General features: G+C 56.6%; 1 protein-coding gene across 3 annotated transcripts in view; it reads right to left on the bottom strand.

Annotated features, from left to right (window-relative positions):
- CASZ1 (castor zinc finger 1) overlaps positions 1-24,846 on the bottom strand; it is a 144,131-nt gene that overhangs the window by 87,193 nt on the left and 32,092 nt on the right. For 2 of the 3 annotated variants that reach the window (XM_082687595.1, XM_082687596.1), the window contains exon 2: positions 24,300-24,449. The exons of the other annotated variant lie outside the window; for it this stretch is intronic. The gene's annotated coding sequence lies outside the window, so the exon portion shown is untranslated. The remainder of the gene's footprint in view (positions 1-24,299; positions 24,450-24,846) is intronic. 3 annotated transcript variants of the gene reach the window in all.

Below are 24,846 nucleotides of genomic sequence, written 5' to 3' on the forward strand. Positions count from 1 at the left end.
GCGGCCACTTCCGAGTTGGCCTGGGAGAGGTGGGGCTGGGGGTGGTGGCGGCGGTGGCGGCGTGGGAATCCGGGCTATAGGGGAGGGAACACGCCCTGGGCCCCACTGCTCCATCAGAAAGTAAAGAAGAGCTGGTGGAGGGGGTGCCCAAGAATTTAGAGCTGAACAGGGAGGGATTCCTGCCACCAGTGTGCAATTCACAGGATGCCCCGGGCCCCTTCCCAGGGACGTGTTAATTACCTTCCCCCACTGGTCCCCATGGGTAACCAGGCTGGAAATGAGCAGAGGCAATCTCCAGCTCACTTTCCTCTGTTCTGGCTGGGAAAACCAACCATCCTCAGCCCCAACCGTGGCTCTGATGCAGAGATGTGGAATTTTCCAGGAAAACTTCAAAATCATCACTGAGAGGGAAAGACAGTTGAAAACTGATCTCGAAGAGGGGAAAGAAAATAAAAGGGCAGGGGCTGGGTTCCCCAGGTACCCTCAGAACACAGGGCGCTGGGGATGTGAATGCTGAATCTATGTGTTTTCATCTCACACACAAAGTCCCCAGGCCAGCACCCAAACTTGACCTGGCGCCCCAGGTCACGACCTCCTCCCAGGATTTAAAGCTAGGGGACCCACAGGCCTTATGGTTTTTGCTGAGAGCAGCATCTTAGAGGCAGTCTCTGGATAGTCAACCAGCCAAACATCTAGGGTCTGATATCCCAAACAGAGGTGAGGGTACAGCACTCCACCAGACACACCTGTAGGCCCATCCATCCCACAGCCAGCCATGAGACTGGCTTTGCACCAGAGACCAGATTACATGCTAGGAGCCCATCAGGGACAATGGCAGGAAGCCCTCCACCCTCACAGATCTCACTCTCAGAGAAAGAACCAGGCCACTGGGACAGACATCTTGCCTGCAAAGCTGTGGGAACGCAGGAAGAGAACCCGAACACAGCCTTGGGCAATCAGGGAAGGTATCTGGAGGACCTGCTCAGAAGAGACAATATAGTGTAGGTGGTAGGAGCCTTGGGTTTGAAGCCTACTTCTTAGCTCTGTGATTCCAAGCCTTGACCCCTCCCCTATAAATTAAGATGATATTAGTATCTGTATCAAGGGTTGCTAAAGAATTAAGTGAAATAATGCAGGTAAAGAGCACGAGATGGGGATTGCCACATAAATGTTAAGCGTTCTATTTACAACCATGCCAGGTCCTAATCTTTCCCTTGCTAAGTCCACCCAGAGCAGACCCCGGACTGGTCCATACCAGGCCAAGCTGCCAGTGCTGGGTGGGAGCACTGACAGACCGCCTGGCCCAGTCAGCCTCAACCCTGACCCTTTCCATACAGCAGGCACACTCGGGTTGGAAGGGTTCAACCCCAGGGCCTGGTCCGGCAGATGGCAAGCAGAGGTGGCGGCTGCCCACCTCTCCTGGGTCTGTGGAGCATCAAGCACAACTCAGTGCTGATCTTGATGAATGTTATCTTCCAGCATGGAAACTCCAAGTCACCTGCCTGGGAAGAAGCAGGGAAAAAAAAAAAAATCCCACGGCCATGCCCTCCCCTGGAAAAAAAAAAAAAAAAATTTCTAGGAAACAAAATACAACGACATCTTTTTATTTTGTTTTTTTCGGTAATTATACTAAAGATGAAAAACTCATAATAAACATCTCCCAGTCCCCACCTGCTAACAGTAATTATAATAGACTCAACAATAAATGGTAAAGCAGGGCAGAGCTGCATCTCGGGAATTCTCTAGGGCATGTGGATTAGCTCGGAAAGCCTGAATGATTAAAATACACTAATTAAAATTTTGTGTTCCTTGGTAACTCGTCTGCCTGGGCCCCTGGTGTTGGCAAAATGGGAATTAACGTGACAAAAGCAACACAGAGGGTTTTTGTTTTAAATAAAGAAAAAAAGAGAGAGAGAGAGAGAGAGAGGGAGAAGGGAAGATCTATATAAACAAGTTAGACACCAGGAGAAAAGAAAGACGAGGTGGTTTTCTTTTTCTAACTGGAGCACCAATATGTTTGGGACAGCAAAGTGTAAGGGACAGGGTCTGGGGCCTGGAAGGGAGTCCCTCTGCCCGCTCTGGGGTCCTGTGTGGGGCACGAGGAGCATGTGTCCAGGGGTCACTGTTTAAAAACAATTACTGGAGAGAGGAGGGTGGGAGGGAGAAAAGTGGGGGCAGCAGGCGCCCACCCAGTCCGGCTTTCCAACGACATTCCTCTAGGGCAGGCCACATACCCCCAACTCCCCGCCCCATGGCCAACGGGACCCTGGGAGGACGCAAGGGAGCTTCTACCCCATTGCAGTTGCACAAAAGAAATTGAACACTTTTGAGTTGCCCTTAGCAACCTAATTGCATCAGTACATTGCACACAGGAGCCAAAGTAACTGAATTTTGATGAAAAGACGGCGGTAATTTACGGCATCACAAAATTAGTTGTCATGGCGACGGGTTAATTACATCTCAAATTAACAATGCAAGTGTGGTGAAATTAAATATAAATCATATTTTCTGCATAAATTATAGGGGTTGATTAGACCGGGGCTCTGGGAGAGGGAAAGGTTGAGCCGCCACGGGCCCCAAGCTGCATTCTGAGCTGCCGAGAGAGGCGCCTGCAAACGCGGGCGCGGATGGGGAGCTCTTGGAGGGGACGGGGGACCGGCGGAGTCAGGCGCCGGGGCTGCCGAGGCTGCCTCCCTCCGCTCCTGCTGCCACTCGCAGGCTCAGCTGGCTCCTCGCAGTGCCAGGGCTGTCCCCAAAGTTTGCTTCTGTTTGGATCAAACTTTGACTGGGGGAGGGGGCAGGCAAGCGAGGAGGAGGGACGGCAGGTGCCTCTTAGCTGAGTGCCAGGGACAGAAGTTCTCTACCTTTAACCATCCCAGATGACTTTCCCGCTTTCTGTGCCCTGAGCCCTCGAAGAACCCTCCACAGATGGCCGGCTTAACCTCCCTCTCTTCAGTTAAATGGGGTCAAATGGTTTCTGAGTCACAGGCATCTGCCTACCAGGGGACCGGCCCCATGCCACCCGCCAGGCAAACCGCGCGTGGCCAGCGCTGCACCGAATGGGCAGCCTTCATTGTAGGTGTCCAGGGTATCCAGAGACAGACCGTGGGGGGTGGGCAGCAAGCACATCTAGCTGAAAAATGAACTTTTCGAGCCAGCTCTGGTCAGGGAGTCCCCTGCTGACCCTGCTCCCCGCTCCCCAAGGGCAGGGCAGGCTGACCCTGCCTTCTTTGAATGGGGGAGGAACAGCAGAGAGCAAAAAGCAGAACAGACCCCGAAAAGCACCATGGGCATGTCCCCTGGGGGCTCTGTCAGCAACATGCTGCTCTGGTGCCCGGGCCCCGGTGCCACCCACCTGTCGCAGAGGGCCAGTCCTGCCATTGAGCACTAGCTCTGGGCCAGGTGCTCATCGGCAACCCCCCGGTGGTAGAGGGTTTAGAATTAGGCCTCCCCCCTCCTGCTCCTGGCCTTGTTTCTTGGCTTCTGGGAATCATGCCGTAGAACTCTGGTTCCCAGAGGAAAGCCCCATTTGCTACCCAGACAAAGGTATCATGAGGCAATAAACCGGGAGTTCCAAACTTTGGTGATCAGTGACTCATTGGAGAACCTCCTTAAACCTGTAGGCTCATCAGGCCCTGGCTTCAGAGAATCTGATGCTGTATCTGGAGGGACCAGAATCCGCGTTTTTAACCTGTCCCCCCGAGAGCCTGAGACAGGCGGTCCCAGGCCCACACTTAAGAGGCACAGGCAACACGGTCTGTGATCCCAGTCTGCAGATGAGGCAACGGAGGCCCAGCGGGGTTAAGCCACTTTTGCAGATAGGGCAGGACTGAGATTTGAAGCCACCTCTGAGCTGTCACCTGTAACATGCAATGCCCCTCTCCCAAGGCCGTGTTAGGCACCGGGCCAGGTCACGTGGGAAACACAGGGACCAATGGAGCCACAAGCCCATCCTTGAGGAATGCACGGTCTAGTGAGGACACAGAGGGTCAAGCAAACACACACGGCCTGACGTGTCCAATCCGTCACTAAGGGACAGGGACATGGGAACACGGGAGCGACAGTGGGGACAAAGGGAAGGCAGGGGTCAACACGCAGTGAGGTGCTCCCCCCAGGGTACCTAGCAGGGCTGAGCACCCCTCTGGGTGTGCCACACCTCACCTGGCCCAGGTGGGAGGAATTTCCTGAAAGGCCCCTGCAGAGAGATGGGGCGGAGGAAGGAAGAGAAGGCCCTTGGCGGTCCCCTGACCACGGATGTGCATGTGCAGCTCATGAATATTTCAGCGGCCATTTATTTATCCCTACACCATCCAGCTGCTGGGGCCACAGACCCAAGGTGGGTAAATATAGCCACTGGGCGATCAATGAGGCATCCGCTCCCCCCCAGCCACATCCATTAGGCCCCTCGTTCCCACAGCCTGCTGGCTGGGCACCCTGTCCTGCTCAATTGGTTTCCGATTTTCATTAGCGGTGGAGGCACAGCCCTGCTCCAAGGCTGGGCGTCCCCCTCACCCCTCTGGGCCCTCCCCCCTCGGGCTGGGCATGGCGCCCAGGGCTGCCTACCGTCAGCCTGGAGGGGCCGTTCAGAAAGCCCAACCCACCAGAGTGGTGAAGCCGGGACGTGCAGATCTCAGCAGCCAGACCTCGCTTCCCTGGCTGGCCCTTGGGCGACGCAGAGGGTGGCGGGGTTTCCCTAGGACTCCAACACCCACCGTAGGACCAGCCGGTGAGCATGAGCTGGTTCTAGAAAACTGAGGTTCTTGTTTGCTGGCTCTGAAGTTTCTGGGGGGGCCTCCACCTTCCACACCTGGAGTGAGGGGGCGGAGGGGTGAGTCTGGCAGCTGTAGGGTTGGGCTGCCACAAGGTGACCCCAGCTCTCTCGGCCCCCACTCTTCCCCTGAGCCAGAAGTTGCACCCAGGCCACTCAGGCTGCCTGTCCTCTAGGGTCGGGTCTGGCTCCAACCTCCTGTCCAGCCTGTCCAGTGGGCTACCACGCCCTCTTCAAGGGCCTCATATCAGACTGGAAGGTGCTGACCAATTCCCAGTCCCGCTCCTCTTGCCGGGCAGAGCGCCCCTTGCACAGGCTGGGCTCAGCAGCTGGGGGCGCTGTGCTCAGCTGGTGGAGACTCCGGGGTGGTCTCAGCCCTGGCTGGGGTCCGGGCGCCTACTCCTTCATCTGACAAACGGTTCCTCAACACCACGATGTGCCAGACATTGTCCTACGGGTACAGGTGTGAACAGACCCAAATCCCTGCCTTCATGGGGCTTAGCCTTGGTGAGGGGGTGGGGAGGGAGGGTGGGAACAAATAACTGAGTGAACCAAAAACTACTGAGCTCTGGGGGACAATAAAATAAGGACGGTGGCAGAGAGTGACAGAGGACAGAGGTGGGATTACTTGAGTTGCCTCTGAGGAGGTGCCATCCAAACCAGAAAGATAAAAGGGAACAGGGCAGCCTGGGCCTTCCAGTTGAGGAAGGTGGGGAAGCTCTCGTCCCAGGGGGCTGACGCAGCAGAAAATGCCAGAAGGAACACCCCCTTGGTGCCAGGTGTCCAAAGGCTTGAGCCAGTGGCTGGCAGGACGGGCGCCCTGAGGCTTGCCGAGCATCCCCGTGGCCTGGGAAAGGGTAAGAGGGGCAGAATGGAGGGAGCAGGACAATGGCTGGCAGAGGACCAGGGACATGAGGGCACCTGCCCTGTTGCTGTGAACACAGGGCCCTCCTCCAGGGCCGCCGCCAGGACAGAAGGGAACCGGGTGGCCCGCGTGGGGTCCTGCCTGCACTGGGAGGCTGGAAGGCCAGGGGATACCCAAGGGCCCCTTGACTCCACCCAGGCCAGCCCCAGAGATGGACGGCCTTGACCCTCCTGTCCCATTGCCACGAAGACACAAAGGGTGGGGTGGGAGGTGAGAGGCAGAGTGAGCCTGAATTCCAGAGGGAGCAGGAGAGGGAGGCAGGCCTGTGCCTTTAAAAGAATTTTCATTTAAAGGCTCTTCTCTCTTCCACCATTTCAGTGATCTATATGCAAATATGCTAATGCATGCAAATTAAGACACCACTTTTAGTCCCAATTTAATAGAAAGCATTAAAATACCATTTTTTTTTCCAAAAAACTCCATATGCATGAAGGAAGGATTTTTTTTTCTTTTTTTTTTTTCTTTCTTTTTTTTTTTTTTTTTTTTTTACTTTTCACTAAAGTCACATTCCGGCAGCAATTTTATGCTGTCAAAATGTTCTCAACGAGCGGAGATTTGACTGGCTTCTCTGAGAGCCAGTCACAGGAAGCTTGGGCTCTGCTTCTTGTTGAGTTTTCTTTTTTCTTTTTTTTTTTCATTTTGGAGGGGGTGTCAGAGGGAAAAAAAAAAAAAAAAAAGAAAGGAAGGAACAACAGAAAACAAGACACCCAAGAATTTTCTGATGGGTAGTTTCTAATTCCAGGCCAGGGTCCAGTCGGCTCTGTATCAAGTGTGTCACTCAACCACAGTCACCAAAGACATGCGCACATGCGAGCCGTCTGGGTGTGTGTGCACGTGGGTCACTCCTGCTCTCTGGTGTGGGCGCAGAGAGAGTGGGCAGGTGTCCCTCTGTGTATGTCACTTGGCGGGAACATCCTCCCAGGGGCCTGGAACTGCCAGCCACACACACCTCAGGAGGACAGTGCCCTTGGAGAGGAGAGGGCGGAGGGCACCGGGGCTGGGGGAAGGGTGCCGGGGGGCGGGGGACACGCTGGCCGCTCCTCGGCAGCCCCAGCTGCACATCAAGGACGGCGTATTTTCACTCCACTCGCTGCTCTGTAATTAAACTCGGCTGCTCCCACTTGGGCTAACAGACCTTTTCCAGAGCACCACAACCCTCCCCCCGTTAGGGAGCCCAGTCCCCCTTCCCCAGCCTTGCTGGCCCCTCGGTCTTTCCAGAGACCCTTCAAGAGACTTCAGATTCTTGATCTGAAAGGCCTTTGTCAAAACCACGGGCGCCCAGTCCCTGAACGGCCGCTGTGGGTCATTGCTCCCAACTCCCTGTGCCCACTCCCCGGGGTTCTGCTCCGGATTAGACCCCCAGGCCTCCGGCACCTGTGGTCCGCCAGCTCCTCCACTGTCCCTGGCTTTTCCTTTTGGGCTGAAGCTGGTCAGAGCCTGAGCTCTGGGAAGCTACAAGGTGCTCTGATCCAGCTGGGGGCCTCCTGAAGGGGTGACACTCGGCCATTCAGGGGGAAAGGGGGAAAGGCCACCCTGCTGTGTGTGGGCACCCCTGGCGGGCAAAGCCTCAGTTCCGTGTCACAACGGGTCCTCATTTCACAGTTACGGTGAACACTGACTCCCACCACCCTCTGCGGAAGGGCGGCCCACAGGCCGAGTGCCCACCTAGGGGCTCGTCAGTGCCTGGCGCCTTTACTCTTCTCAGAGACCCTACGGCATCAGAATGACCTGTTCCAAGTTACAAATACAGAAAAGCAAGGCCAGGGGAGGTGAAGCCACTCGCCCAAAGTCTCACAGAAACGACTGCCAACTGGTGGTGCGGCCTGTGGGTCTGTCCCACTCCCAGAAACAGCTGGAAGGCCAGGGGTCACACTCCCCACCCCGGCTCTGCCCCGTCCCAGTTAGGAAGCCCGCCTGCGCCACGCGGGGCTTCAGGTCTCCATCTGTAGAATGGGAGAGGGAGGCCGCGCTCGTACTTGGCTTTTTTGGCTCCATCTGTTCACAACTGTGTAACAGATGGAAGAGAATCTGGGGCGGGGGGTGTTCTCCCCAAGCCGGGGAGGTAAGGCAGACGGGCTCCCCCAGGCCGCCTCAGGCTGTGGAAGAGGCCCTGAATGGGCCAGGAGGTTAAGCAGGGCTTGGGAAAGTGGGGAGAGAAGGATCTAGAAGCAGGAGACTGAGGAAGAGAAGCTGAAAACTGGGGGTAACAGGGCCTTAATGAAATCAGAAAAATACTTAGATGGGGCTTTAAGGGATAATGAGGCAGAAACCCCATTCCAGAGAATTGTTCAAAGGGAAAAAAGAGCAAAGAACAGAGAGAAGACCCCCAGGCAGTGGCTGGGTGAGGGCAGAGGACAGGGACACGCAGCAGACACGAGGTATGCGAGTGCCCACGCGGGCCCCGGGCTCGGCGTGCAGGGAGGGGGGCTCGGCACACACGGGGTTCTCCAGTGCGCATGAGAAGGCAGGAGGGAACAGCAGAGCTGGGCTGACGCGCTGGGCCGCCTAGCAGAAGCCATGGTGCAAAAAGGTTGAGATATTTACCGGAAGTACATCGGTTGGTGCCAAAGCCCTGGTTTTATTGTCAGGGAAAAAACAAACCCAACCACCGAAACTCGTCTTCAACTGAGAATCCAGGCAGAGGGAAATGATTTCCCCATCAAACCAGTTTTATTGGATATAAATATCTAATTATTTGTACCAGGCCCTGGAATGCCAGACATTCTGCAGCTTTTATAACATGTGTAGGAGTCTTTACAAACGACATACATACAACTATACACATATATATCGTTATATAGAGAGTTATATATAAATATAGCTATATATTAACGAACCTGATTTGAATTTCATCTGAATTTTTTGCTTAGCGAGCACTTTTGTGTGTGTGTGTGTGTGTGTGTGTGTGTGTGTTTTCTCCCCCTGAACCTGGGAAAGAGCTAGAACACTTTGGTGCTGCTCAGACCCTCTTTCTGGGGGGCATATTTCTGAGCCCTAATGTGCCCAACTCAGAAAGCTCCAGGGAAAGGGCCACCACGCTGTATGTGATGACACACGTGCCTGCCCCTCCCACGGCCACTCGGTGGCTCTGAACCGCACACTGGCTCACAACACTTCACAACCACGGCTGCACGGCTGCAAGTTGATACCTCACACATGACACAAACATGATGTCCCAAACAGACAGACAAAAGTATTGACTTTTCAGACACAAAGAGCACCATCACGCTTCGTAGCAAGCCCGTTGTCGGCTTTGCACAAACCGTGGAGGGCGACAAAGAACCGGGCAGAGGGGCGGGGGGGGGGGAGGGTGAGCGAGGGGGAACTTGTCTTGTGGGGAATAATGTAGATCAGCCTGTCATCTGGAGACCCATCTTCATCTAGAATTAATGCACTAAAGTTCTTTTGTTTTTCCCCTAAATGGTTTTAAAGAGACGGGCGAATGCTCCGTCCGGACCCGGGGGCTTGGTGTGCAGCTGGCCCGGCCTCTGGAAAGTGAACAGGCGGCCCATTCTCGCCAGGCCTGAGCCCATTATCTTTCTTTCCCCGGCCCACCCTGCTGCCGCCTGGTCTTCTCCCAACTTGTAGAAAGAAAGTTACCCATGTCTGGCTTTCACGGTTCCCGGCCTGGGCAGCATCCCACAGCAGAGCCCGCGGCTGGGCAAACTGGGGGCAGGCGAAGGGGTGCGGCCTGCAAGGGCTGTGAATCAAGGTGCCGGGGTCAGCGCCGGGGGCAGGGGGTTGTCTCCTGGAGACAGCGCTAAGAGAGCAGGCAGGGAGGGCGGAGGGCGGCTCCCCGAGACAGGAGTCCCCTGCAGCTGAGGACAGAGAGGCCGAGGCTAGGGAAAGGAGGAGACTGGGCATCAACCACAGAATTCCAGGGGGGCCCTGAAGGAAATCACGGTCAGGGGAAACTGTCCCTTGAGGCCCAAGGGCTGAAGGACCCAGTCCAGTTTGATATTTGGGGAGACTGTAGCCAGGGGTTGGCTATTGCCATGGGTGGTGAGAAGAAAACCACATTTCCAAATGTCTCTGTCTTGGCCCTATGGATATTCGGGGAGAAAGGGCTCAAAATCCAGCCGAGCCCTGGACGTCTACCGAGAACCTTCTGAGAATGCCCGCACACCCTCTGCTTAGAGACCCGTACTCCGGGGGCTGGGCCGGGGACCCAGGGGCCGAGAACAGACAGTAGCAACAGGAACAGAGTTGAGCCATTTCAATTATTCATATGCCAGATGGATTCTTTTCCTGCTTTTTTTTTTTTTTCCCTATAAAAATAAGGAGGGTGGCAGGAGTGGGTCTTACGACAGTCTCCAAAATGGGGGGAGGAAGGGGAAGGGGAGAACACATAGAAATCAAACCCCTCGCTTGTGCCCGTCCCCTTCCCTGGAGACCCCTGGTCTCCCGACAGGAGGGCGGGAAGGACAGAATGCCCTACGGGGCCGAGATCGGAGGTGTCGTTTGGGTTCTCTATGAGCAGAGAGCAAGAAGCAAGGAAAATGGTTGAAGGAAGGGAGGGAGAGAGAGAGAGAGGCGCACGGAGCATGGGGTGGAGGGGGGAGGCAGGCAGAAGAGGGTTCCGACCTTCTGTGAAGGATATAAAAAATCCAGCCGCCTCGGGGGACACCCAACTATCTAGCATATTGCTGTTAAAATGTCTGCAAAATTTAATACACTTGGCATGCCATCTAATCAGTCCTTGGAAACTCGGGCACTCTCTCCCTCCTATCTATCGTCAAACTGCCTTAGACCTCAAGCCTATGGGGTTCCCACCTGCACCCTGTCCCCCCATTTTAGATAAAACTGCCCCCCCCCACCGTAAAACCAGCTGCTGTGGCTTTTAGGACACATTTCATCCTGAAGTTTGCCCAAGGTCCAGAATCTATAAGGTTTTCTAGGAAGCAGGCGGTGCCAGAGCGAGCTGGAGTTGGGGGTCCTGGGGCCAGGACTTTGGTCCCCAGACTTCTTGGGGTGGGTGGGTGGGGTGCATTAGTAGGAGACAGAATGAACGTGAGGGGGTAGCATGTACTGCTACAGGAGTGTGGTCCCAGACAGCCAGGCAAAGGCCGCTTTGTCTGGGGGAGCCAGCGATAGCCATTCACTCGGTTCTTCTTTAAGTGGCGGCCTGGGACATTGAGAGCCGTGGCCTCACCTGAGCGCACGCACAACTCACTGCATGTGTGGACCTATGCCTGCCTGGGCACTCTATCAGTCCATCCATTATTGGGAAACTTTGGTGAACCCCACAATGTTCTGTGGCTACTCCAAGTCCCCAACAACCCACCAGGAAGTTTCCAGATCAGCCCCAGGAGTGGCCGCCTGACCTTCCTCCCCAAGCGCGGCAATCGGAGCCCAGCACGACTTGGATACTTTGGTGGGTCACCACCTGCTTCAACTTGACCAGGAGAGCTCTGTGGAGCTCCTGAAGGGGCCTGGAGGATCAATGCCCAGAATCTTCCCTCCACCCTATGGAAATGGAGTTTGTACCAAATTCTCTTTATTCTTTCTTTTTCCCCCTCACCTCTGACTGACTTATAGTCTCAGGAGAACTTAAGGAGGCCTGGAGGACCCTGAGAGACTCCGGGAACCCCAGAAAGCCCGCACCGTGCTAAGGCAATGGTTCTTCATAAGATAGGGGTCAGGCAGGACAGGCCAAGAATCAGAAGAACGCAGAATCCCCTCCAGCTACAGGAGAAAGCCACACTGGCTGGGGACCCAGAGCATAAGTGAGCCCTTGTGAAATTCCCTGCCCCTCACCACGCAGGCAGGAGTGTTGGCAAACAAGAGAAGGGAGCTCAAGGGGGTGGAGACAGCGGGTGCTGTCTGGGTAGGCAACCCACACAGTTACCCAGGGCCCCATGCTCAGGAGGGCACATGCTGTCACTGCCATGAAATCAGTATTTTTTTTTTTTTTAAGATTTATTCATTTATTTGAGAAAGAAAGAGGGAAAGGGAGGAGCAGAAGGAGAGGGAGAAGGAGAATCACAAGCAGACTCCCTGACATGGGGCTTGGTCCCAGCACTGAACTCATGACCTGAGCCGAAACCAAGTTGGGCACCCAACTGACTGAGCCACCCAGGCACCCTTGTCATGAAATTCTTAATAGTTTAGAACAAGGGCCCCCATATTTTCATTTTGCACTGGGCCCCTCAAATTACGAAGCTGGTCCTAGGTTTTGGGAGATCAGAGGATCTGGATTAGAACCCCAAGGCTCTGCCCCCTATAAGCCAAGTGACATCAGAAAAGCTACTTATTATCTCTGGCGGCAGGGAGCCTCGCCTATCAAGCGGGGTGATCACACCTGCTCTCACGGTGGCCGGGGGAACCAAGATGGGCAGAGTGGGGAGAAGAAATTTGGGAACATGATTATACGATCCTGTCAAACATGAGGTGTGTTGACCAAGAGGGAAAAGTGAGGCTGGTCGATTCGTGTTGGGGGCGGCTTCCTCCCACCCCAAGGATGACCTTCCTCCCTGTGGCAAGATGTCTGCTTTCAAAGCAGTGTGGTAGGGAAGCCTGTGCCATATGCCCAACCCGCTGGCCCCATTCTCAGTTGAAGAAACTGGGACAGAGTCAACAGATGACCTGCCTGTTGTCACAGAGCCGCCTCCAGGCAGGGCAAGGCTGAGGACATACTGTTCCTGCTGTCCAGGCTCTGCTCTGGCCACAGGACACTTGAGATGGGGACAGTGAGAAGGAGAAGGAGGCAGGATTTGGAATGGCGAGGACGGAAAGGCTTCATTCCATTCTATCATACACACACACGCACGCACAACTCGGGCGCGCATGTGTGTGCGTACACACGGCGAAATTAAAGCTGAGAACTTGCCCAAAAAGAAAAATCTTACCCCTGTTCCATCGAAACTTATTTTAGGGCGGGAGGTAATTGCCAAAGACCCAAATAAAAAGCCAACCACAGGCTGTAAATGGTTCCAAGTCTTTAATTAGACCCCAAGAAAAAATAGTGGCAAAAGGAAAATGAACGTAGGAGAAGGCTCCCCGAGGAGGGATGACGCGTGTGGCCCCTTCCCCCTTCCCAGGGCCAGGGGCTCGGGGTGAAGGCTACCCTTCCTGTGGCGGGCACTGGAGTGTTGGCACTGCCCATAGTGAGGGCAGGCACGAAGCCAAGCATGGCACACCCCAGGCGAGGGCCAGGCTTGGTCTTGGGTCCTTCACCCAGGGCTTTCCTAGGCCCCAGCCTGAGGCGGCTCACCCAGCGTTGGGGCACCATGAGGCTGAAGGGAAGGAAAGCTCTTTCTACCAGCCCTGGAGGTGAGGAAGCAAGGAAAGAGGTAAAGCTTTGGGTCTGGAATGACCTTTGACTCACTGAAAGATGTGCCCATCAAGTCACAAGGCCCGGCTCATTGGCCACCGTCGAATCTACCCACATGACACGGCTCCCATTCCCCGGAGCGGTCCTCCCATCTGTGACTCTAGATCCTTGTCTTGGGTCCATGAGAAACTGGGTGGCCCTGAGGTCATGTAGGCAAAGCAGATGCCCCAAGGCCTCTCTTCACCCGGGCCCTCCATGTGACGGCGTGCTCTCAGGAACCCTCGGGGTGACAACGTGCCCAGGCAAGGGAAACACACATGGCCCCTGGGCTCCAGGTGGCACTGGCCACCCCGTGATCCTGCCCCAAGCCCCTGCCCTGCCCTGGCCCTTGGAGGACACAGGGGACCCTGGACTGGGTTTGTGGGTCTGGAAAGAAAAGAGAAGGTAAGGGTGTGCCGAGAAAGGTGTCCATACTCTTCTTCCTCCTGTCACCAGATGCAACTCAGCAGACGGAGCAAACCCCACAGCGGGGGGATCGTGCTAAGCAGCAAGGCCAGCACGAACCCCAAAGCACCGACTGGCATCAGTGTCATAACAGCAGCTGGTCCCTATGGCAGGAGAGAGGCGGCTGGGGAAGAACCCTGGAGGGTAATGAGCCCCAGCCTGCCTCAAGCCCACCGGCGGGATCAGGTGGCCTGACCCCACACCTGTGAGGCATGGCAGGATGGTGAGGGGGCTTTCCAACTAAAGCCAGCCAGCGACAGTTGGGCACATCCGAAGGAGGGACAGGAAGACCCTGCCTCACTGCTGGCATCCAAGGCAGTGGGACAACCATGTTGAAGACCCCCGTCCTGCTTTGTCCCACGTCACCCCAGTGACCACACCCACACCTGGTTCTCCTACCAGAATGGGCACTCGGGCTGAGTGGGGAGCACGGCGCTCTCCTGGCTTTCCTCTGCCTACCCCCCACCGCCTCTTCGAAGCCTAGGCTAGGAGGATGTGCTCCAGAAACCCCACCGAATGGATGGGCCAGCCCTTGCCTGCTGCAAAGACGACCCCCTGCTGGAGTGGGGGGCCGGGCCCCGCCAGATATGCTGTGTTCTTCACCAGTTTCCTTTCTCAGCTCTCGAACAGACTGTCAGGGATGGGCGATAACCAGCGGGAGAGGCCAGGCAGCATGGAGCGCTCCCTGTTTCTTAATAAGCTATTTATCACCAGCAACGAAGGCAGGAGCACCTAAGGGGCCCAGACCCTGTTGTGAGCACTGTAGAGGCCATACCCCTGCAGAGAGGGGACTGTCACATCCATTTTACAGAGGCGGACATTGACGCTGAGCATGGTGACGTGATGGCCACACATGAACCAAAGGTGGTTCTGACTGCAGCCCAGGTGGGCCCGCTTCCAAAGCCTGTCTCTCACCACCAGCCCCTTCTGCCACCCAAGGTCTCTTGTCTGACCCCTGGCATGAGGCCCGGCTGGCCCATTCCCACGGGCTGCTGGATTCTCTGGTTACTGGTTTAATACATATGCCTTGAGCGCTCAGAGTATAAAGTAGGTGATAAGCATGACTCTTCCTAGCTACCCACCATGGTGAAGGTCAAGGCCTGCGTGGCCAGAGCAAGCTGGAAGGCCTTTCCAGGAGGAGAAGCAGGCGTGAATCTGACCTTCCAAGGTGGTCCCCACATCACCATCTGGTCAAGTGGGCCTCCCTGCTGGCACCTTCCTGTTTGCCTTGCTCTGCGCGGCTAGACAGGCTTCCAGCCATCAGGATAGGTGGAAGTCCTTCTGGACAAGCCCTGTGGCCACTGCTTCCCAACTTCCTTCCCAGCTTGGGAATAGGACGGGAGAAGCAGTCCAAGCTCCTAGAGGAGGCAGCGGGAGTCCTGCTAATTATTTCACTCTCCATCTTCCCCATGTGTTCCCCAGACAGAACCAGATGGTCCCAGCGATGTGCCCCGTCCTCCCCTTAAAATGACAGGACATCTTCACCTTACACCCTGCCTCCAGCTTCCCCTTCTCTATTGCATAAATCCTCCCCCCCCCAAACCCCTTCTCTGCCTCAGCCTGTCCTGGGCCCAGAGAGCCCCATGAGGATGCGGAGGACGATGAGAACTCTGATCCTGGTTTGCAGCGGAGAGAGTTCTAAGGGGAGCCAAAGTTCAGACAAGGCTCCACTTTCTTCTTGCCTTCAACTCTTCTTGCCTTCAAACAATTCAGCAAGGGGGTAGGGGACCCAGGGCTGAGTCTGCCCCTATTTCTTGGAAGTGTTAAGAGATGACTCTGTTTCCAAAACCATTAACTTAAAACCCGACAATCAAAGCTGGCTGGTCGGCCCTCCCCTGCCCCAGGAGGACACCATAGAGACATGGCTCCAATCAGAAACAAAACACTCACTGGTGGCCAGCCTGTGTAGACACACTCACCCAGACATCAAGCGATGGAACAGCTGGGTCCCAGGGCAAGGAGCTACGGACAATCGAGGCTGAGAAGCCTTGCTGTGTCCCAGAGGCCCTGGGATGGGGATGGCCCTGTTTCAGGAGGCCACCCAGTGCCCCAGTGCTAGCACCTGTGAGGTGGACTCTGGCTGGTGAACCTGACCCACTCTTCTGGGCGTTGGTTTTCCCGCTTGTAAAATGAACCTGAGCTACACGACCCCTGGGGTCGCAGGGAGCAGGCCAGAGCTGCTACAGGGGAGAGGAGGGGTCACGGGCCTGCTCCCACTCAGCCCTCAGAGGTGCCAACTGTGATTATCATTGTCATGATTATTATTATTATTAGCAACATTTTCAGGCGCATCACTCTTTTGGATTCCAGACATTCTATGTGCCTCCTCTCAGAACTACAGAGTGATGGGGTCGATCTGAGCTTATGGCCTAGAAAAGCCACATTTCCCGAAGTGTTGAGCCCAGAATTGAAACTAGAGAGGAGAGAGAGGGCAGTGACGATTTGATTCGAGGCTGTGAGGGGTCTGGCCAGGTTGCATGAGCCTGAGTGACCCCTAACTGGCCCACTTGGGCCCCACAAGGCGCCCAGCTCAGAGCAGCCAGACCTTGGACCCCCGGCTGCATCGTCCAGGCCCACAGTGGAGTTGGGGGAGAGGAACTTTGGGACGAGACACGATTATCTCAGGCAGCAAGGGTTAACGCCGGGGCTGGGAGAGGCCAGGCGGCACGGAGCACTCCCTGTTTATTAATAAGCTATTTATCACCAGCTTTGCTTTTAATGCCATTTGGGCTTAATGTCGTTAATGAAATATAAATGCCCATGCTAACGATGTGGGTCAGAGGCAGCACGGGCAGCAGACGGCTCGCGAAACAGGGCCAAACCGCCGGGCACGCTGGGGAAGAGGCTGAGAGCTCGGCAGGAGGAAGAGGTTCCCACCGGCTCGGCACCCCCAGCCCCCTCTGCTCCTGCGCCGGGAGCTTCCTCAGCTGGCAGTGCCGGGAAGGGCTGGGAGGAGGGCAGCCCAGGGGCTGGGGGAGAGGCGGCCTCGAGGGCACGGGCTGCCGTTACCTCCTAGAGGACGGAAGGGAGCGGGAGTGAGAGCGCTCCCACCTCGGGGGCACCGCCTGCCTGGCATCGGGCTCCTTGGCTGCAGGCGGCTGGCCTACCACCAGCTGGCAGTGGGCCCCTCTCCCCGCCCTGAGCGCCCTGACCACTGGGAACGGAGCCAGGGTGAGAAGGGTCATGACAGGGAATAGGAAGGACCCCACAGCAAGGACGGACTCCAATAAAGACCACCCCAGCATGACATCCCAGGCTACCCTGGCTTCGGCTGCTCGGCGGCCTTGGGGGTGGGCCCCAAGAGGTCTGCACATGGGCATTTCCATCCCGTGCCCCGAGGTCCTGGAACCTGGCGGGGGCCCTGCATGGCAGGCTGTTGTCCCTGACCTCCTACCTGACCTGACCTGACCCTGCCCACCCAGTGGGCCCCCCTGCTGACCTCTTCCTGGGCTCAGAGCAGACAGGTGCCCTTAGCAAAGGACGGCCACCTAGCCCAGCTGACCCCAGCAACTTCACACCTTCCCCTCTGGAGAGGCCCCAGACTCCAGCCATCAGCACCCCTCCCGGCCATCGCTCCCCGACTCCCACCAGGGGGAAGCAGCCATGGGACATCCTTCTGGGCCCAGAGGTCATGGATCCTTCGGAGGGCACTTGGACTCTACTCATCCAAGGGCCACCTGGGCCCAAATATAGGTCAGAGACTCCTGCAAGCAGCTGGCTTGCAGGAGTCTGTTCCATCCTCCGTGTCCTGCACCAGCAGGCCCGTGGAGGTCTCTGGCCTGGTCCTCCCTTGCTCCTAAGGGTGCTACCTCTTCCAGGGGGAGCTCCAGGCTGCTCTCGGGAGAGAGCCCAGAAGCCTCCGTCCCTCCCTGCTCAGGACCGACCGTCTGAGAAAACGCAGGACGACCACCGGCGAGATCTGAATTTCAGATAAACCTCACCTACTTTTTTGGTGTACGTCCCCAATATTACACGGAACATGCTTCTACTCAAATTTACTTGTGGTTTATCTCAAATGCAAATCTCACGGAGCATCCTGTATTATTATTTTTTTTTTTTCAGTTTTTATTTGAATTCCAGTTTGGTAACATACAGCATTCTGTTAGTTTCAGGAGTCTGGCTCCCAGCCTGTATTTTTATTTGCGGAGTCGCCCTCTCTCCCACTTCTCAGCCAGGAACACCTGGCAGGTGGCTGAGCAGGACTGCAGGGGGCAGTGAGGGAGAACAAAGATCCCGGCCCGTCTTGGGACAACCATCCATTCAAGAGGCTGCTTGTCACTGTCCCCCCACTTCCGCCCTCAGCCTCTCCCCTCAGTGGTCACTACAGCACAGCCTGGTGCCGCGGCTCACCTGTGGGGGTCCCCTCTCCCTGCACCCCTCAAAGTCACCTCCGTGTCCCCAAAGAGTACAGGGCTCATTTGCTGGGGCTTGGTGGAGCTCAGCTCAGCGGCTAATCCCCTGGGTGGCTCCTGTCAGATTATTAATTAGCTAAAGCGGATCGGTCCTGGAACAACATGCGCTTGGACTTCAGATAAAGCAGGCCAGGGAAGCTGGGCGGGGGGCTGCTTAAAGTGACAAGAGCCTGTTTCTGAACTGCTCCCTGAGGAGGACTGAGGGGGGCAGGCAGAGCCTAGGGAGGGTGGTTTGCAACAGAGCCCTCGGCACTCCCCTCCCCTGCTCAGAAGCGACCACCCAGGAGGCAGTGGGTGCCAATGCACCCAGGGACCACACCTAGGGACCCCGGAGAGGAGGAGTCGGTGACAGTTGGGTCCTGCTTTTTAATAAAGAGCTTGTGCCTAATCAGATCGAGTCACCCGGAACTCTTCCAAAAGCTTCTTATTTCACTTGGGGTAATGGCGACGAGGCCTGTGGGATCTGGGGTCCCCCACACACCCCCATGACTTCATGTGGCTTCTGCCCCATGAGCCGCGCTTCAGCAAGTTGGGCCGCTCTTGAGCCCGGGAGTTCACACGTGCTGTTCCCCCTGTTGCAACACTTTTCTTCCACGTATTAAGCAGGGGGACTTGCTCCCTCACCTCCTCCATCCTTACCCAGATGTCACCATCCCAGTGCTGTGTCCCCCAGATGCCACACCTAGAATTATAAGCCATCCCTTCCACTCCCACCGCACGCTCTCCCCAACCTATTCTCCAAACCTGCTGGTTTTCTCCTGGACGCACGGGACCATCCTACAAATACCGCATTTCTTTATCTCATTTGTCGTTGTCTTCCCTCCACTAAAGCACAAATCCCACAGCACTGTTCATTCACTGCTGTGGTTCGGGTCCAGTTTGCCGTGTCTCTCGGTGAGGCTTGATGAATGAATGAAAATGAGGAATGAATGACTGCGCTTGAAGGTCGAGATTTGGACCACCACCTCTTCCGGCTCTGAGCGGATTGTGGCTGAACCCTGGGCCGCCCTGGGGGCTTCCCGGGCACCCACCTCCCCGATTCCTCCTTCCCCAGCTCTGCCCCACTGAGGGAGGCGTTCCTCCCAGCGGGTCCTATCATTTTCCCTAAGCCGCACTTCCGGCTCCGGGTCTCCTGAGGGATGGCCCCGGGGACCCATCTCCCTGCCACCCAGACCCTCCCCTCCCAGCTGGGCCTGCTAGCGGCTCTGCCCCAGAAGCGGGGGTGCGGGTGGTGGCAGTGAGGAATGAGGGAAGAGGAGAGGGAGCAGGGACTCCCAGCTGCTGCCCATGCCCGGCTCGGCTGCCGGCAAACTCCTGGGCTTGGATTGTTTTGACTTGAGTCGGTGAAGCTGAAATATTGAGTCACGACGGCCCTAAACTTCATTACCAGCTTTTAGCGCAGATTACTAAGGGAAAAAAGTTGCTTTTAATTGCTTCTCCCGATTAGCATTTCTGGAGGAGAAACTAGTGATTAATTACACCTTCCCATTTCCACTCGCCCTGGCCACAGGGGTCCCAACCCCGGGTTGCCATATGGAGGCTCAGGGACAGAAAAGGCACCTGCTCCCTGGGGGCCAGGAAACCAAATGAGAGAAAACTCGAGTGGGGAGTGGAAGGTGAGGAACATGTCCGGAGCTAATTTAGCAGAGAAGCAGTAGCTGGTGGTGTGAAGTGGCCACACAAGGATCTCCACACTGGGCTGCCCAGGCCTCCGTGTGGTGTCCTCTGGGCTGGGGGGCTTTCTAGACCTTTCTACACCTGGGTAGATTCTGGAATAATAGAGCCCAGAGAAGATAGGGAACAAGATCTGCAGAAGCCCCAAGATCTGCCAGAGAGGATGACGTGTTCACAGCCCCCCAGGGCTCCTCTCTGGGAGCAGACCGATGGTGGTCCTCCAACACCACCAGAGTGCTCTCCCTGTGGAGGCCCCAAGGTCACGAGGATGGAGGCAGGGCAGAAGGGCTTCTTGCCTTGTCCACCATACATTAACCCTCCCAAAGCCATGCGCATCACCAAATGAAGAGAGGCTCCGAGGTAGCTCCAGGCAGGCAGGAGCGGCCGGTCCTTCCCCATCCCTCTCCCCTTGGGTCTGCACCTGGTGGGACCCAGGGGCTTCCTGATTTCTGAGTCTGCTAGGAGACAAGGGAGAACTGAGAAAGCAGTCCCAGGGCTGGGGAGTCCACAACATCAGGGCTGAAGTCCCACCCCAGACAGAAACCAGAAGGGTCGATGACACTTCCCAAGCCTTGTGTTCAGCCATCCCCCCAGGCGTAAAGTGCCCCAGGTGGGGGGCAGAGGGCTCGGGCCCCCAAGTCCCACAGCCAGCTCCTCTCCTGATCACCCCCTAGCCCAGCTGCTGGCCTCAAGCAGCCAGCCTCACATCAGATCCGAGCCTGGGAGGAAGGAGTTAGAACTGTCCAGTCTGGTTACGAGTGAAGGCCACGGATCTAGTACAGGCCATGGAGGCAGAAAGCCAAAGAGCCTCCCCTGCGCGCAGACGCACACGGCTGCCCGCCCAGATGCACCCTCCCCCGGGGCTCAGCCCAGCGTTCTGATGTTGGCAGACACACCCAGGAAGGCTGGCTGCCACCCGCTCAGAGCCAGGCGGAGGCACCAGCTGCCCGCTCGGGACATCCCTGTCACCCCCTGCGAGATGTCACCAGCGTGCCCTTCTGCTCCCTCCTGTCACTCCCCCTGGAGGTCAAGCCTCCAGAGCTTTCCTGGAGGGCTGAGCTGGCCCATATGGCTGGGAATATGTTGCCAACATGGGCAAGTACTCACTGGGGCCCCCGAAGCCAGCTGTGACATCTCCATGCTCCCTCCCGCCAGACCTCTGGCTTGCTGTTTGGGATGCGTGACACTCAGCGAGGAGGGCCCAGGGTCACTTCACTGTGATAGCATTGCTGTTTGGGGTTGCCTGTCTCACCTGAGCCCCAGCAGATGATACCAAGACCCAGGAGAGTCGAGCCTTGTATCAGAGGCCCAGAGAAAAGAGACAGTGGCCCAAGTCAAATCTTAGGGGGATACCCATGGGAATCCACACCGTGTATTGTGAAAAGACTTGCCACATGCAAGGACTGCAGGATCCCTGCCCATACACTGGGGCTGGAAGCTGAGATGGCCCCAGCGGAAATGAGGTCTCAGACAAAACCTTTCCTCGGTCCTGGGTGACCGGAGGCCTGGGGGAGGGTACGCAGATGCTCAGCCCTTGAGAACACAGATCCTGTTCAAGACCGCAGTGACAAGAGCGATACGAACTAGACCCAACCTCAGACCCAGCACCGAGCCCACGGAGCAGAGGCACAAACCAGGCTCCAGTGCAGTCTTCGGGGCCGAAAGGATGGCGAGCTTGGAAATCGCAGCTGAAAATGATGCCAGAGATGAGCGGGCCTCTGGCCTTCCCTCCGCACAGTGCCGGCCAAGATGTGCCTAACCCACTCAACCATGCTCTCTCAGCAACCAGCCCCGGCCCCGGGTGGTGCTTCTCCCTAATCCACAAAGCACAGGGCCTCTGAAAGGCCTGGGAAGTTCCTGGCCCTGGCAGGATGGGGGCAAGAGAGGGGAGGAGACGCAGGGCGACATCGGGGCACCCGGAAGCTGGGGCTGGCCTGGCTTTTCTCTTCACCGTTCGTTCCCACAGCAAGTGCTACTCACCCGCCCCCTCAATGCAGGGACCCTGAGCCCTTCTGGGCGGCCCACCTCCTGGTGTCAGCGCCCATAGCAGCCCCCCTTGGGCCTCCTGCTTTCTCCCCGTCCCCGTGCGATCCGGTCTTCCCACTGCAGCCCCAGCCAGTTTTCAAAGCAAAACCCAGATCGTTTTCCCTCCGCGCCGAAAACCCTCCAGCGGCTTCCTGTCACCTGAAGAATAAAACGCCAGCTTGCCTGGGCTCTGCAACGCCTACAAACCCGGTCCCCGTCCCGGCCTCCAGGACCTTCTGTCTGTTACCAAATGTGCTGAGCTCAGACCACCTCAGGACCTTTTGACCAGTTGTTTTCCTTCTGGAATATTCTGCCTCCTCCTCCGATGGTTGTCCACTTCCTCTCCTTCCATCTCAGCTGCCTGTCTCCTCCTCAGAAGGGCCACTCGGGACATCGAGTGATGTCCGTAAGAGTCCGAACTGTTTTCTCCACTCTACCCCTAATAACTGGAAGACCACAGGCCCTCGGCTTCTGTTGATTAAACATAACCAGATCTTAGATGGCACAGCCAGAAATGAGGAGAGTCTGAACTAGACAGGAGCAGGCCTGTGGACAGGGCCCGAGTGTAGACTCGCTCCTGGCCCACACTCCAGGGTGGTGAGGAAGGACCCTTCCGAGGACCATGGGTCAGCCCTGTCCCAGAGGACGCGGGCCTGTGGCCAAACCCAGTCCCCGGGAAGAGGTGGGCGAATGCAGAGCGGCTTAGCCACGACATTCCCTCTCAGGGTCCTCGGAGTTCCCAAGCTTTATTATGAAGCCTTAGACGGCCGATGCCAGGATGCGGGAGCCCCACAGGACTCGTGAAGCCCGTCCCCTAGGCCAGCCTGGCCCCTGGGAGTCAACAGTGAGTGGAAACTTCAGAAAGGGAAAAACTAATAGGCATGTTTTGCTGAGGGAATGAAGAAAACAAAAAGCCTGCCACTGAGAACAGAACAGGCAACATTCCCCCTTCAAAGCGGGGCCACACGCACTTTGGCAACCTGCTCATGGGTTGGGCCCAGGCGGGGCCTGGGAGGCCAGCCAGAGGCTCGAAGACACATGGGCCTGCTTTCCCAGGACCCCTGATCATCAGAGATGCCGAGTCAGGCAAGAAGGACCCAAGAAGTGTAGAGCCATCGAGGTACACATGCCAAACACCCAGCAAGACCGCGACGCCAACAGTCTCGACGCTGCCATCAGAGGACAATGGCGGCACATCTTAAATGCAGACGGACCAACTCCCGGCATGTGATTGCATTCTAGACACCAGGAAGGAGAGTCTCCGCCACCCAGTTGCTCCACTGCAGTAACCCAAGGCGACATTTACATCTGATTTGCAAATCCCTGCTCTGTATCCAAGGCTTCTGCAGGTCCCTGAGGTGGCACGGCCCGGAACGAAGCAGGCCCACAGCTTCAGGGACCTCTCAAACCCCAGTGGGCACCAACGCACCCATCGCTGCCAAGTGCTTCCTCCCTGGAAGTTCAAAGTCCAGAGTTGCAGAGCCTGGCCATGGAGGGAGGGGCAAGACACACCTGCCCATGGCACCCGCGGGGAGGGACGGAACTGGTAAGTAAGCTGGGGCTGCTGACTCCCATCCGGTGCACAGAGAAGGCGTGGCTTACAGCCTTGCCCTCCCTGCCATTTTCTAGACCCACCTTGGCCCCTGTCCTAACACCATGCCCATCAACTTCATTAGCACCCAACCCCTCTGGACTGGTTTCCTTGGGATCCCAAGGGAACACTGAACAAGGATGAACACATGGTAAGTCACCTGCTGTGTGGGAACCTCCCACCACAAAACCCACCAAGTCTGCTGCCTGCGGAGAGATGTCTGACCGCACTAGCCTCACAGATGACCCTTCCGTGCTGTAAGGGACCGGCCTTCAGCGAGGGGCAATTTCTGAGCCTGGATCAAAAGACACCTGTGGGATGTGCCTGGGTGGCTCAGCTGGCTGAGCATCAGACTCTTGATTTCGGCTCAGGTCGTGATGTCAGGGCCTTAGGATCGAGCCTAGCACTGGGCTCTGGGCTTTGTGCCCAGCAGAGTCTGCTTGAGATTCTCTCTCTTCCTCTGCCCCTCCCTGGGCTTGCATATACACACACACAAACACACACACACACTCTCTCTCAGTAAATGAATAAAATCTCTAGGGGAAAACAAAAAAAGACACCTGTGGCTTCTCCTCTCAGGAAGGTCCTGCCTGGGCTGGAGGACCACCCATAAGAGCTCCCACAAGTCACACCTGAGCTCAGAGCGGCTCTGTGGCCTTTGGACACGCAGACGGACCAGACCTATGGCTCCCAGAGAGGATGCACAGAAATGACCCAACACTTAGCTCCAGGAGTGCTGTCTGTTAGGGCACAGGCCTCGCCTACAGCACCCGCGTGCTGCTGGCACCATTCAATGTCATACACTGGTAATGCTGGGAGGATTTTAAAGGCCAGTTATTCTAATACCCTTATTTTACCCACGGCCAAACCAGACCTGGAGGGGAGAAAGCAGAGACTCAATGTCAAAGCCAGGGCCAATACGTCTGGTCCTGTTCCTAGGCCAGGGCTCTGTCCTCGATCCTACATCTTCTTATTTGCACCGAGGGTGCCTGAGCTGCCGCCATCCAGGTCAGAACCCTCTGAGAAGGGCCTCCTTGTGCCCTCTCCTAAGAAGGAACCCCCAAACTGGCCAAGCACAGCCCCCGCCCCCATTTCCCAGCCATATCCTGGGCATTAGGAGCAGCTACCTTTGCATCCCAAGAGGCCGGTGTCCGAAGTCCACTCCAATGCTGGGGTTACAGGATCCCCTTCTATGGGAGGGGGTTGACAACCGTGGCGGCTGAAAGGGCAGGTGAGATGGAAGGAGTCTTTGCCTTCAGTCAGTGAGTTCTGTTTGCCTACCAGAATGAAGAGGGAGAACAGATTATTAGGCTACAGTGGAGACCCACAAAACTACTCCAGAGAAGAGGGCAACAGACGGCGTGATGCCGACATCTCACACCGTAACCTGTCAGCAGTTGCTGGTAACAGAGCCTCGGATTCTGCCTGCCAGTGGGCAGACCGCATCACCGTGTTACGTCCGGTGATGGACCCGACGACCAGGCCCCCTTTGCACAATCACTAGCCAATCGCTAAGCAGCTGTGCCACCAAACAAAAGAATCAGACAGGTGGGAACCATGATAGGCCGATCAGATGCCACCCCGGCTAGTAACAGAGGGATCGCACCCAAGGCTCCGGGCCCCAGGGGGAAGGTCAGCCTGACAATGTATCACACAGACCCTGGAAGCCGGATC

This window comes from Mustela nivalis (assembly GCF_964662115.1).
Source record: "Mustela nivalis genome assembly, chromosome: 10".
In the NCBI taxonomy this organism is placed as follows: Eukaryota; Metazoa; Chordata; class Mammalia; order Carnivora; family Mustelidae; genus Mustela; species Mustela nivalis.